The sequence below is a fragment of the Myodes glareolus genome, chromosome 18 (assembly GCF_982192425.1).
Source record: "Myodes glareolus chromosome 18, mMyoGla1.1, whole genome shotgun sequence".
In the NCBI taxonomy this organism is placed as follows: Eukaryota; Metazoa; Chordata; class Mammalia; order Rodentia; family Cricetidae; genus Myodes; species Myodes glareolus.
This window is the reverse complement of record NC_142043.1, coordinates 10,018,290-10,030,377: the sequence shown is the minus strand read 5'-3', so window position 1 is coordinate 10,030,377 and position 12,088 is coordinate 10,018,290. Positions and strand designations below refer to the sequence as shown.

At 54.1% G+C, this 12,088-nt stretch overlaps 1 protein-coding gene across 2 annotated transcripts in view; it reads right to left on the bottom strand.

The window, feature by feature from the left end:
* Positions 1-8,711, bottom strand: part of Foxp4 (forkhead box P4) — a 54,586-nt gene extending 45,875 nt beyond the window's left edge. For both annotated transcript variants that reach the window (XM_085679246.2, XM_085679247.2), the window contains exon 1: positions 8,489-8,711. The gene's annotated coding sequence lies outside the window, so the exon portion shown is untranslated. The remainder of the gene's footprint in view (positions 1-8,488) is intronic.
* Between the last annotated feature and the right edge of the window lie 3,377 nt (positions 8,712-12,088).

Genomic DNA, 12,088 nt, shown 5'->3' with positions numbered 1-12,088 from the left:
CTCTTGTACACAGTAAAGATTTGTCACTCGTGTTAGTTTAATAAAACATTGATTGGCCAGTAGCTGGGCAAAAAGCATAGGCAGGGTGACCAGACTAGGAGAATTCTGGGAAGAGGAAAACCTGTCAGTCACCAGCCAGATGCAGAGGAAGCAAGAGGAGAATGTCTTACTGAGAAAAGGTATCAAGTCGCAAGGCTAAACGCAGACAAGAATTATGGGTTAATTTAAGTTGTAAGAGCTAGTTAATAATAAGTCTGAGCTAATAGGCCAAATGGTTTATAATAATATAAGCTTCTGTGTGTTTCTTTGGGAATGAACAGCTGTGGGACCAGGTGGGACAAAAATGCCTATCTACACAGGACAGACAGGGCTACACAGAGAAACCCTGTCTCCAAAAAGGGGGGGGGACAACACAACAAAACTGGGACCAAGTTAACGTCCATGTGAAAAGATGTTAACCAGCTTTAATTCCTATAATCCCAGAAATTGGAAGGTAGAAACAGGAGAATATATATGAACTTGAGGTCGGCTACAGCTACACAGTAGAACCCTGTTTCCAAAGGAAAGAAGGAAAGAAGGAAGGAAGGAAGGAAAAGAAAGATCTGAAGTTATAGAGATGGCTTAGTGGTTAACAGCACTGGCATCTCTTCCAAAGGATCCTGTGGGAGCCAGGCACACATGTGATGCATAGACATACATGTAAAACAGAAAGAAATGAAAGGTGCTAAGTAGTAACCCCTCATAGCTAAGACGGCCACTAAAGAGGCCCAGGGAGCAGAAGCTGCCACTCAGCCTCAATGTGTCCTCACTGCACATAAGCAAAGGCTGTGTTTGCTTGTAAAGGAAGCCCAAGTGGGAATATTTATGTGACTTTATGTGACATTTACCATGGGTTGAGCTGTATGGCAGCCAACAAAAAGCAGGGGTGAGGTCAGTCAACTTGTGACACTACCCCTGCCCCTGAAATAATGAAGCATTTCAAGAGTCAAGTTCCACAACAGGTGGACCCAGGTCCTTCAACTGTCAAATGCGAGCAATAATCACACCCTTGGGGTCACCAGGATGTGGCAGATTAGGATGAGGAAGCTGCAAATCAGTGGTTCTCAACTTCCTAATGCTGCATCCCTTCAGTACAGTTTCTCATATTGTGGTGACCCCGAACCATAAAGTTATTTCATCTCTACCTCATAACTGCAATTTGACTACCATTATAAATTGCAATGTGAACATCAGATATGCAACTCTGGAGGGCTGCGACCCACAGACTGAGAACTGCTGCTGTAAAGCACTCTTCTTCACTGGGAGGCATTAGAGAGCCTTTTCCGCATCTTCCATTACAGGGATGGAGCCTGGACTTCCACTTTGACTGACATTGAGCGCCAAAGATGCTTATCCTGACTCTCAGGAAGCTGGGGTGGGGGCAGGGGTCCATACCAGTGCTCTCTGCCCTACAAATGATAAATTGATCTGCCAAGGGTGACAACTTCTAAATAATTCCTAAAATTGATGAACAGTGTAGTTGGCATTTTCTTTGAGCCACGAACCAGCTCCCAAATAAAGACATGGAGACGTAATTACGAGTGCTCAGCCTTAGCTTAGGCTTGTCCACTAGTTCTTTTTACTTAATTTAACTGTTTCCATTCATCTAAACGTTTTGCCTCAGGGCTTTTTACCTTTCTTTCATTCTGCATGTCCTACTCTCCCACATCCTCCCAGTCTGTCTGTCTGGCCTCTGTCATCTCGTTTTCTTTCTTATTCCATACCACCCCAACTAAGAAACCCACGCTAAGCTCTTCCCCACCACATCCTGCTAACCAGTTGCTAACTCCGCCTCTCTGAGTCTAGGTTAATTTTATTTAATTAACAAAAATGCACACATCTTTACATAGCTGAACAAATGCAGCATAAGCAAATCCAACACATCTTTGCTAGTTAACCGAATATCCCACAACAGAACAGGACAGCGGGAGGCTGGGTCACTGAGATGACTCAGCAGGTAAAGGTGCATGTCACCAAGCCTGACAACCTGAGTTTGACTCCCAGAATCCACGGAGGAGGAGAGAACCAACTCCCAGGAGCTGTCCTCAGACACGTTTGCCACGGCACGCGTTCACGTGAGAGACCCCTGCTTTGATCCCTCTGTGTGTCTCTCTTTCCCTATCTAGGATGAAGCTATTCTAACCCCTCCCAAGTTCTAGCCCCTGGAGCACACAGAGTCAGGGGCAGAGACAAACCCTAAAGGGTGAGGTTTTGTTTATTTAAGGAGAAACCAAATAGAGAGGTAGACTCCCTGACAAGGCGAGTTCAGCCAGAACCCAGCTGGAGGTATCCATCCACATCAAACCTGGCAGAGGGACTCAGAGCAGAGCTTTGATTTTAGAAAATAAAGTGAAATTAAAAGCAGAAAGAAAGAGTTTGGGGGAAGGGTTGAGCTGTCCTGGTTAGTGGGGGATGGGGATAGAAACACATAAGGGCCAAGCTGCAGCACGCCTCTCGGAGCGCTCTCCCAACGAGATTCAATTAATTGATAACAAGAGGCATCAAATTAATTTCTGGAGGATGTGAGATTCTGATGAAGGGAAATCTCGTCGATGGGGATCGGGCAGAAGGAGGCGGGCAGCACCCCTTTTAATCAGGGTCTGGCTGTCTAATTGGCTAAGAGGTGGCTTGCGTGGGTCACAGGGCCCCTTGCCCTGAGTTCCACAGCGCCCCCTGCAGGCAGCCCCTTCAGGGGTAGAGGCCATGCTGCCTTGGCAAAGACAGTGACCATCCTCAACTGAGGCCAGGGAGAGGAGGCGGTCATTTGCCAACTACACTGTAGGAAACCGGTTATCCACAGAGAACATGCCAAAGGCCAGGCAGAAAGTTAGGACTTTGGTGGCAGTGCCTTACAGAGACCCCACAGTGTACTTGGAGGACCCAGAGAGTCATCCCTGAGCACAAGGAGTATAACACTGAGGGACACGCTATAGCAAAACGCAGATCATGAAGTCTGAGTTTGCGAGACTGGCTCAAGCCCAGCGGAGGTGGGTAGAAGCCTGTGCTCTGGTGGGTTGGGTCTCACAACCCACGGTTGTCTTCCTGGGCTCAGGTCTCAGTCATCTCCAGCCTTTCATCAAGGGGCAAGGATGTTTGATGCTCTTGGGACTCAGCAAGATGCCAGGGGAGCCATTCGGAGCTTCCATCATCATTGCGCTCCAACTGGGAAGAAGGGCAGGTAGCTTGTGGTCTCTGGGGGAAACCCAGGTGAGAGTCTCCCAAGGGAACATAGGTAAGACCTCAACACAGCCTACCGCTCTGAATGCCACAAGCCCCTGCCCTTACTCCCCCAGCCCTTCCAGCAGCTGCTCCGCACCAGACCGTGGGCACACCCTGATGTTTCGTTACTCCTCTCTAATTCTCTCTGGCAGGACATTTTCCTTCCTCCACACAGGGAATTCCTACTGAAAAGGGAAGTCCCAAAGAGTGACTTCTTCAGACCTGGTCCGCTAGGAATGCAGGCCCAGCAGGAATCGTATCCCAAGAGCCAGCTCTGGTTTGGCAGAACTGAGGAAACCGGAACTCAACCCTCCTTACCTTCCCACACCTTCATCTTCCCCTCACACTGGGGTGGGGGAGGGGCAAGGCAAGACCTCTGAACCCTGTCAGAACCCCACCCTCTCTTGTCCTCAGCACCCATCTCAAAGATCCACATTCGCCTACTTACTCCAGCTTGGGCTTTCAGAGTTGCAAGAGAGCCCCCTTTCATTTCCTCTCTTCTCTAGGTCCTGCCAATGTGTCTGCTGCACACAGTAGGCACTGGGGTTTGTAGAAACGCCCATCTTGATTCCCAAAATCCTCCTCAAGCCTGGCAGCCATCACTTTTCCCTCTCTTCCTGCCAGTCAGAAACTGAGGCATGCCATGCTTCACAACACGATAGACAGACAGACTGACAGAATTGTGTCATCTCTGCCCCCTCCCTACTTCAAACAAATGGCATGCTTAATTCTGCATACTGTCCTATTATGAGGAAATCCACCATTTGCTCCCCCTACCCATTTACACAGTAGTAGCTGGGGTCAGATGCCATCAGAACCAATTCCAGTGCGAAAGCAAGTACCCTTCACCTCTATCTGGCACCACCCATGCAGCCCAGTCATCCTGAGGCAGTGGTGGAGGGGAAGGGCCCCAAGAGAAGAGGAGACACCTGGGGCTGGAGGCGCAGGCTTCAGATAGGGCTTGGGAGAAGATGTATGACTTTGTTTGCAGGTAAGTGGGCAAAAGCGTGTGTGTGCATGCGTGCGTGTGTGTGTGCGTGTGTGTGTGTCTCCGTCCATCTGTCCTGGAATCAAGGAAGGTGGTACAATGAGGAAGATTGCATGACCCCTCACCCTGTGGTTCCATGCAGAAGGCACCTTTTGTGGGGGGTGCTCTTGTTTTCCGGCCCATCAGTGTACCCCAAGTCTTCTGAGAGAGCTCGGAGCATATACAAAGTCAGAGGCCACAGGCAGAGGATTCCCACTGAGACCCAGGATCGGTGCCACCGGCAGTAAAGAAAAGTGTTCATTTCCAGAGAATTCCAGCGGTGATGGGAAGGACAGACAGCTTCAGGCTCCCTGTAGGAAAGGTTCTTGCCTCTCTGACTCGACCGTTCAGCGGCAGGTCCCAAACCTGAGGAGCTCTGCCTGACAGCTTCATGTAAGGACAGGGGGTGCCATTCCCAAACACTAGGAATCTTTCCTTTTAAAAAAGGAGACACTAGTCTTCCAGGAATTTTTTTCTCCTCAGTCTTCTGGAGAATTCTGTCTCATTTGTATCTGTTAGAAGCACAGGCAGAGAATGCGGGAAGTACAGCTCAGACAAGCTAGGGAGACGACCGGCTGGGCCAGGCTGGCAAAGTGTCAGCTCTCTATCCCCTGGCCTCACTTGCCCAAGGCAGAGGCTCCAGCCCCTGGTTATTCGGGAGCCCAGCAACTTAGTCTCAGCTCTGTGCCTGGGCAGCAGCGAAAACCTCACACGAGTCGCCACTTCTCTCTGGCTTCATTTTCCAGCCTATAAACTGAAGGTTTATACTCCAGCATTTCCAGTATTCGGCCCAGTAAATGGCCTGGCAGTGCCAGTGAACTAGTTAGAGAAAACAAAATGAAAAGCGTGTCATCCCCGGGTGGCACTCTGAAGGCCAGACGCTTGCTAGGGTGTGAAACTTTACCTCCCATTCAACCCCCAAGCTGCTGCTCTACTCTGGGCATTGTTGACCTACTTTACAGCCTAAGAAAATTGAGGTTCCAGCAGCTTAATTAAGTTCCCTAGAGCCCTATCTCAAGTGCCAAATTCCAAAGCCCTTTTTACTCTGACACACGTATGGCCCTAGGGAGGCACGAGCTGTGTGCCTCGGGTTCTAGGGCTCCGGAACCACCTCAGAGGAAGCTATTCTCGGCCAATGAAGGCAATGAATTCCAGCAGAAATAGGCCCATGGCTGCCTTGGGCCTGGGGAAACTGAGAGGATAGGAAAGGGGAGGGGGAGGGGCAGAGAAATAGAGAAGCCCCTAGGATGGAGGGAAGTTAGCGCCGTTTGGGCAACAAGAATAAAGGCCTGAGCTTCAGTACATGGTGGCTAGAAGGTAAATCTTCCAAAAGTACCACGGGCGGTGAAGGGTTAAAATGTAGGAAAAGAAGGGTGGCTTCGTGGGGAGATGCCCCTTCCCTCCCTCAAACAGTCTTCTGGAATCAAACCCTCGCATGCCACCTACCTTCCCATCACCTCTGTCTTATCTGTTCCGGTAAGCGGAGGTCCAGAGAGGAGGCTCCAGACCCTAGTGCCCAGCCTGGAATCTGCCCAGGCAAGGAGGGGGCTCAGCAAACACTGAGGAAATTACCAGATCAAAGAAAGCCACCCCCTTCCAATCCTCCGGGAGTCCTCCCCTGCTAGGGAAAGGTGCGTTTGGAGGGAGGGCCCAGCAGGATATGCACATTCTTGGCAAGAAGGGACCTACCTACCAGACGGTCAGAAAGGGAGTTTCTGGCCAAAGGTAGAGAGTAAAGGGGTGGGGATATCTAGGGGGGAACAGAAGCAGGTCCACCAGCAAGTTGGGCCTGACTCCCCAATGCTTTCCTGCTCCTCAGTTCCAACCTAGCCTTAGCCTCAGAAGAGACTGTACTCAGAGAGAGTCTCCTCCAACTTCCAAGGTTGGAGTTAGGGTAAAATATAGAAGGAGCTTGGTGAGGTGTGTGTGGAACACGTCTGTAAACCCAGCATCCGAGAGGCTGCGGAAGGACATTGTATGAGGCTGGCCTAGGCAACATAAAGAGACTGTCTCAAGCCTCCCCAACCCTCCTACAAAATAAAACAAAAACAACAAAACACAACCGGGCACTTAAGGGTCACCGCAAGTTGAGGTTCATATATCACGGGGGATGCAGCAAGTGTGGAAGAGGGGGTCCTAGAACAGCCCTGATACCAGGCTACCTTGCCCAACTGACTAGAGTGGTGGACATTCTTTCTTTACACGCGCTGTTCTCAGGGTATCTCAGAGCCAGCAAGTCATCCAAGGGCCCCTCCAACCTCCAGACGACAGCCCCTGAATCACCCTGGCAAGGTAAAGTTTCTCAAGTTTAAGGAGAAAAAAGAGAAAGAAGGAAAGCCTGCAGACTTCCCCACAGCGGTTTTCCGCGGGGGCGGGCAGAGGTCGTCTGAGGCCGACCGCTCCCCTTAAGGAGCCTCCCCCTGGCTCCTCGGTTGATCTCAACCAGGGGCTTAAAATGCCGGTACCGCAGGGTACCTAGGCCAAGAGGGCCTACCCACTGAGGTTCGCGGGGGTGGGGGTGGGGGCTAAGCTTCTTCAGGAAGCGGTGGAACAGCACGGACCACTCGCTGCTCCTTTCTTCGTGTGAGATGGGACACTCGCGCAAAACAAAACAACTGTCGCGGAAGCTCCCGACCCCGAAATCCAGCCCCAACGCCGTCGACTGCCAATCCAGGTAAAGACGCTTTAAATTCAAGGCAAAAATCCCGCATTAGCCAAAACTCTTTTCGACTTGCTCTGGAACCACCAAACAGTGGGTTTGGACGCAGGTTTGTTCCTCCTGGTGCCCTCCCCCGCTCAGAGCGCCACGGTCCATCGGGTGGGTAGACCCGTCTAAAGGTGCACCACACGCGCCTATCTCCAGATAGCTGAAGTCCCAGGTGCCAAGCAAAGGAACGTGGAAACACCCCGCACCGCGGTGTAAGAGGCCCGGGATGCAAAGGAGAGGGGCACGGCCTGAGAGCAGGGACAGCCCCCCATACCCTTGTCCTCTCAACCTACAGAGTCGGCAAACGCTACATGAGGGTGTTCACGCGGTCGCCTCACTTGGGAAAGAAGGTCAATCTGTGATGGTCACGGCTTTTGCCTCAGAATCCGCGTCCCACGAAATCACAAGTTCCTTCACACAGGTGGCCGCGGCCCCAGGTCTCTAAGCGCCACCGGGTTCTGCTCCGGCGCAGCCCAAGAGGCAGAAGTTTTACGTAGAAGCGGAATGCAAGATTTGAGCACCGCCGAGGGTAGCCGCGGGTCAGAGAGGTGTTGGGGAGACGAAAGGGCTGTCTAGTGAGTCACCAGAGTGCTCGGTCTGGAGGAATGGGGTCCGGCTTGGTCAATCCGGCAGCCTCATCTCTCTGGTGGCATTGGGCCCTCCGTCCAGTCACTTTATTTCCCCACAACCCTGAAGAAGCCCTATCCCAGTGGGGGTTATCCACCGGGTCTGTCCCCCACCAACCAGCTCCAACACACAAAAATCACAGGGGCCATTTCCAGTCTCTCTCAAGTCCCCAAGAAGTTTTTCCGCTCTATCTCAGATCTGATTAAGGGATGAAGGGAAAGAAGGTTGACTAGTCTCAGCACTTCCGAGGTGCGATCAAGGCGACAAGGTGTTTGAGATTGTTAGTCGTACCCCCTCACCCCCACCTCCTCAAGTCCCTCTGCCTCTTGCTAGTCCTGGGGAGTCCCGTGCAGACTGGACTTGGGGGATCCCACTTCACCACTTCCCTTCCCGGTTCAGGAAAGTCCGGGCCGGGAGTATTCTTTGTCTCACTCCGGGAGGGGGGGTCGCGCCCCCTAACACCCCATTCCCAGCAGCGAGGCCAGAAGGGGGCGGAGTCCAGATTCTTGGGGCAGGGCGGGCCTCAGTGGCCTCTCTAAGCCGCCCCCATGGCCGGCTTCCCGCTGCCCCCCAACCCCGCGCCGCAGCCCCCACCTGTTCCCCAGACAGCTCCAGCCCGCTGGAAGCCCGGGCCGAGGACAGGGTTTCGTACCCGCTGGGGTCAGTGCGACGCGGCCGGCCCCGGTTGGAACAAAGTGCTCCGGCCCGGGGCCAGGCTCCTCCCGGCGCCCGGCGCGCCTCGGGCCGGCAGTTTGCAAACACAAAGTGAGCCAGGGAGCAAGCGAGAGAGTGAGCGAGCTGGGGAGTTCGACGAGTCGTCAGCCCAGCCCCCACCCGAGTCCCTGGGGTCTCTTGGATCGGTCACCTACCTGTCTGGCCCGGCCGCTCAGTGCGGGCTCCGGCCCGTCAGCCCGCACGGGGCATGGGGCTCGCTCGGGTCGCAGCCCGGGCCCGCCGTCACCCGCCGGGACTGCCCCTGCGCGCCGCGCCGCTCCGAGGCGATCTTTCCAGCACTGAACGCCGCGCGCCTCAGCCCCTCGGGGGCATCGCACTTTGTAGGAGGGCTCGGCTACCTCAGGCTTCCGATCTTCCTTCCCCGGGCTCCCGCGACGCTCCTGAGCTCGCTCCGGCTTCGGGGCTCCGGGACCCCGGCGTCCCCGCCCCCGGCCCAGCCCTGGTTCCGGCCCGGGCTCCTCCCCGCCGCGCCGCGGCCGCCTGCGCCGCGCCCTGATCGCGTGCTGGGGGGCTCCGTCCCGGCCGCCGGTGGCACTGTCCGGCCCGCAGGGGCGGCCGGCTCTGGACTCCGAGGGGCTGCGACTGAGCCCCGGCTGCGAGTGGCTGCGAGCGAGCGGCTCGCGGGCGGGGCGCACCGGGCGGAGGACCGGAGGGGTGGAGGGAAGGAGGGAGCGCGCCGAGCGACTGGGAGGAGGGAGCGAACGAAAGAGCGGCGGAGGGAGGGGAGACTAACTTCTAGTGCTACCATAATTCGCCTAAAGCAGGTGCAGCCACTTTTCCCCCCGCCAGGCGGCCAGCGGCGAGCCGAAGAAGACCACGTGGACCAAACTTTGGGGAAGGAAAAATGGGAACGTTGGGCTACAGATCTGCCAAAGCAGATAGGCCGCAGAGGTTCACACTGGTCTGGGGACCCAGCCTATGGGACGCTTTATAAACTCTGGCCATTTCTAGGAGCCTGGAGGTACGGCCAAGTCCTGCTGGCACACGGTTCACTGGTTTCGGGCGGGCTGCGCCTGGCGCTGGGAGTGGTCAGGGGGCCCCCCGAGTCCGGAGCCGGCGTCCGGCGCGGGCTCTGCCTTGCCTCCTTCCGACTCCCCACTGTGTGGGGGCTGGGGCTGGGGAGGCTCTTTCTGGGCTTTGTGAACAGTCGCTCTCCCAGCCCCGCGCACGCGCTGCCTCATTCTGCAATGGGGAATTTCCTATAAAGTGCTGTGAGAGCCAATGAAGAAGGGGCTTCAGGCTGGATCCACGCGGGCCAAGCGCGGAGTAAAGTCGAGGCAATTATCTGAACAAATTAGACTGTAAACAAAACTCAGCGTCCCTGAATACCGCTGTGCCCGGGGGACTGGGAGGATGGGGGTGGGGGGCTGGGGACAGCCGCGTGTATTTGGGTTGGGAGGGGGAAGTCCGGGCACGGAAAGACCCACGTTCCGAAGGGGAGGGCTAAGTTGGGTAGCAGGCGCCAGGCTCAGACTGGTGGAGATCTGAAAAAAAAAAAAATCCTCCCACTCTCTACCCCAAACATCTTCCCTGTCTGGGTGTGTGAAGTGGTGAGGGGACGCCTCAGGGTCTCTCGGTGGCTGCCCCCACCCTGCCCAGTGATGCCAAGCCCCCTGGCCCCTGCTGTGGTCTGAGAGCAGGAAGTCAGTGATCCTGGAATACCCTGTTGCCTTTAGGGTAGCAGGTGGCCTCAGTGGAGGGTGACCTGGTTAAGGACTGGGCCTAGTTTCCTAGGGACACATAATTTTGGAGAAAACGCTTTAAAAACGGGTCTCAGAGATGATGCTCGACGTAACCTGTTTCTGCTCAAGCATTCTGCCCTTTTTCTGTGGGTAGTTAGAGCCAGGAGTTGGAAGTTGATGGTGACTGCACAGGTCTGCAGTGTCTGCCCAAGCGGTGGACCCTGCTGGACTCCTGCAGGCAGGGAGGTGTCCAGGTGGGGAGGACTGTTAGGCCACTTATTTAATAGTTACCTGCTCTGCTGGAGAGCCAGTGAGGCCTCATAAATGCTCAGCACATGATCTCCCACCCAGCCACACCACAGCCCAGCTCATTTATTTAGACTTCACAGTCACCTTTCCTGTAGAAACGCGAATCAAATGACCGTGGATAGTGAAGGCAGAAGGTGGTTCTGGCGTTCAGGGTCATCTTCAGCTACAGATGGGGGTTCCAGGCCAGCTTGGGGGTGCATGAGGCCCACTCTCAAAAATCCAAAGCAGTGCTGGCCAGGTCGTCCAGTGGGTAGAGATGTCTCCTGTCACCTGCCTATAGACCTGAGACCCTGGGACGCACATGGTAGAAGACAACTGCCTCTTGGGGACTATTCTCTCACCTCCGTACACACAAAATAAATAATAAAATTTTATTTTTAAAACATCTTTTAATCCAAAACAATAAAAAAATAATCAAGGATTAGATATAGTTAACATGGGGAGCCTGCCTCATTCCAGGTATACTGGCTCCTGTAATCTTCATACTTAGCCTATGAGGTAGATAGTTCTGTTGGCCCCATTTTATAGAGGCGGAAACTGAGCACAAAAGGCACTCACCGTGTGTAAGTTTACACAGCTGACAAGGATGGAGCAGGTCCAACCAGAACCGTTTGTCTTGGACAAGGTGCCACTCTGGAGCTCTTTAACCAGAGGGTCCTCATCTCAGCGTCTGTGGAGAGGCAGCCTGGCGAGCCTCCTGGTGTGTAGACCCTGCTGCACAGCCCCCTTCCCATCCTGTCCACAGCAGAGGCTGAGGTGGAGTGCCTGTGAGGTGTGTCGCTGTCAGGCCCACCGAACTCTGCCCCCTTGCCTTGCTACAGCAGCCCCTCCCCCACCCGTCACAGGGAACCCTGGGAAAAAAACTTTTGTTTTTGTTTTTCTTTCAGTTTACCCGCATTATTCGGGCCCACTCAGTCCCCCATGGGACTGCATGACTTGTGAGTCACAGTGGAAAGCCCAGGGGAGTCAGAAGACCCCCATCTTGACCTAGTTGAGGTAATTCAGTGGAGAAAACAGACCTCTGGGAAAAAGGTACTAGAACAAACAGTGTCTTAGTCAGAGTAGCCATAGTCCTGAGTCCCTCCTCCCAGTGCAAGAGTTTGGAGGGGTTCCCTAGTGGGAGTCACTGTGCCTTGTCCTATCCCAGTATGCAAGGCAGGTACAGAAGCTCAGGTGGTGGCTGCGGTCCTGATTGGAGGATGGAGGCTAAGGTTAGGACCTTGTGGGCTGGAGTCAGGCAGTCTCAGGTTGAACTTCAGCCTGGACAGATTGTAGGTCCCAGCTGCCTTCCCTTCAGTCACAAAATTGAAAGGACGCCTTTGTTGTTGTTGTTGTTGTTTGTTTGTTTCATTTTGAGACAGGGTTTCTCTGTGTAGCCATGGCTGGCCCGGAACTCACTCTGTAGACCAGGCTGGCTTTGAACCTCGAGATCATTTGCCTCCAAATCCTGGGATTGAAGGTGTGGGCTACCACTGCCTGGTGGGAGGATGTTTTCTTAAGGGGGTTGGGAGGAGAGCCTGAAGAAAGCAGGAGGAAAGTCTGGTGACCTGCACCTCAAGTGTTTCCCTTAAATACTCAACTTTTCTCTTGTGAGCCCCACTTTCCTTGCTTAAGAACAAGGAACAAGAAGCAGGATACCCCAGAGACCTAGGGTAGAACCAAATACAGAGGGAAAAAAAAGTCAATGAAATGATGCTAGTCTGCTACACGCAGATTGGTGCCTAGCCCAACTGTCCTCAGAGA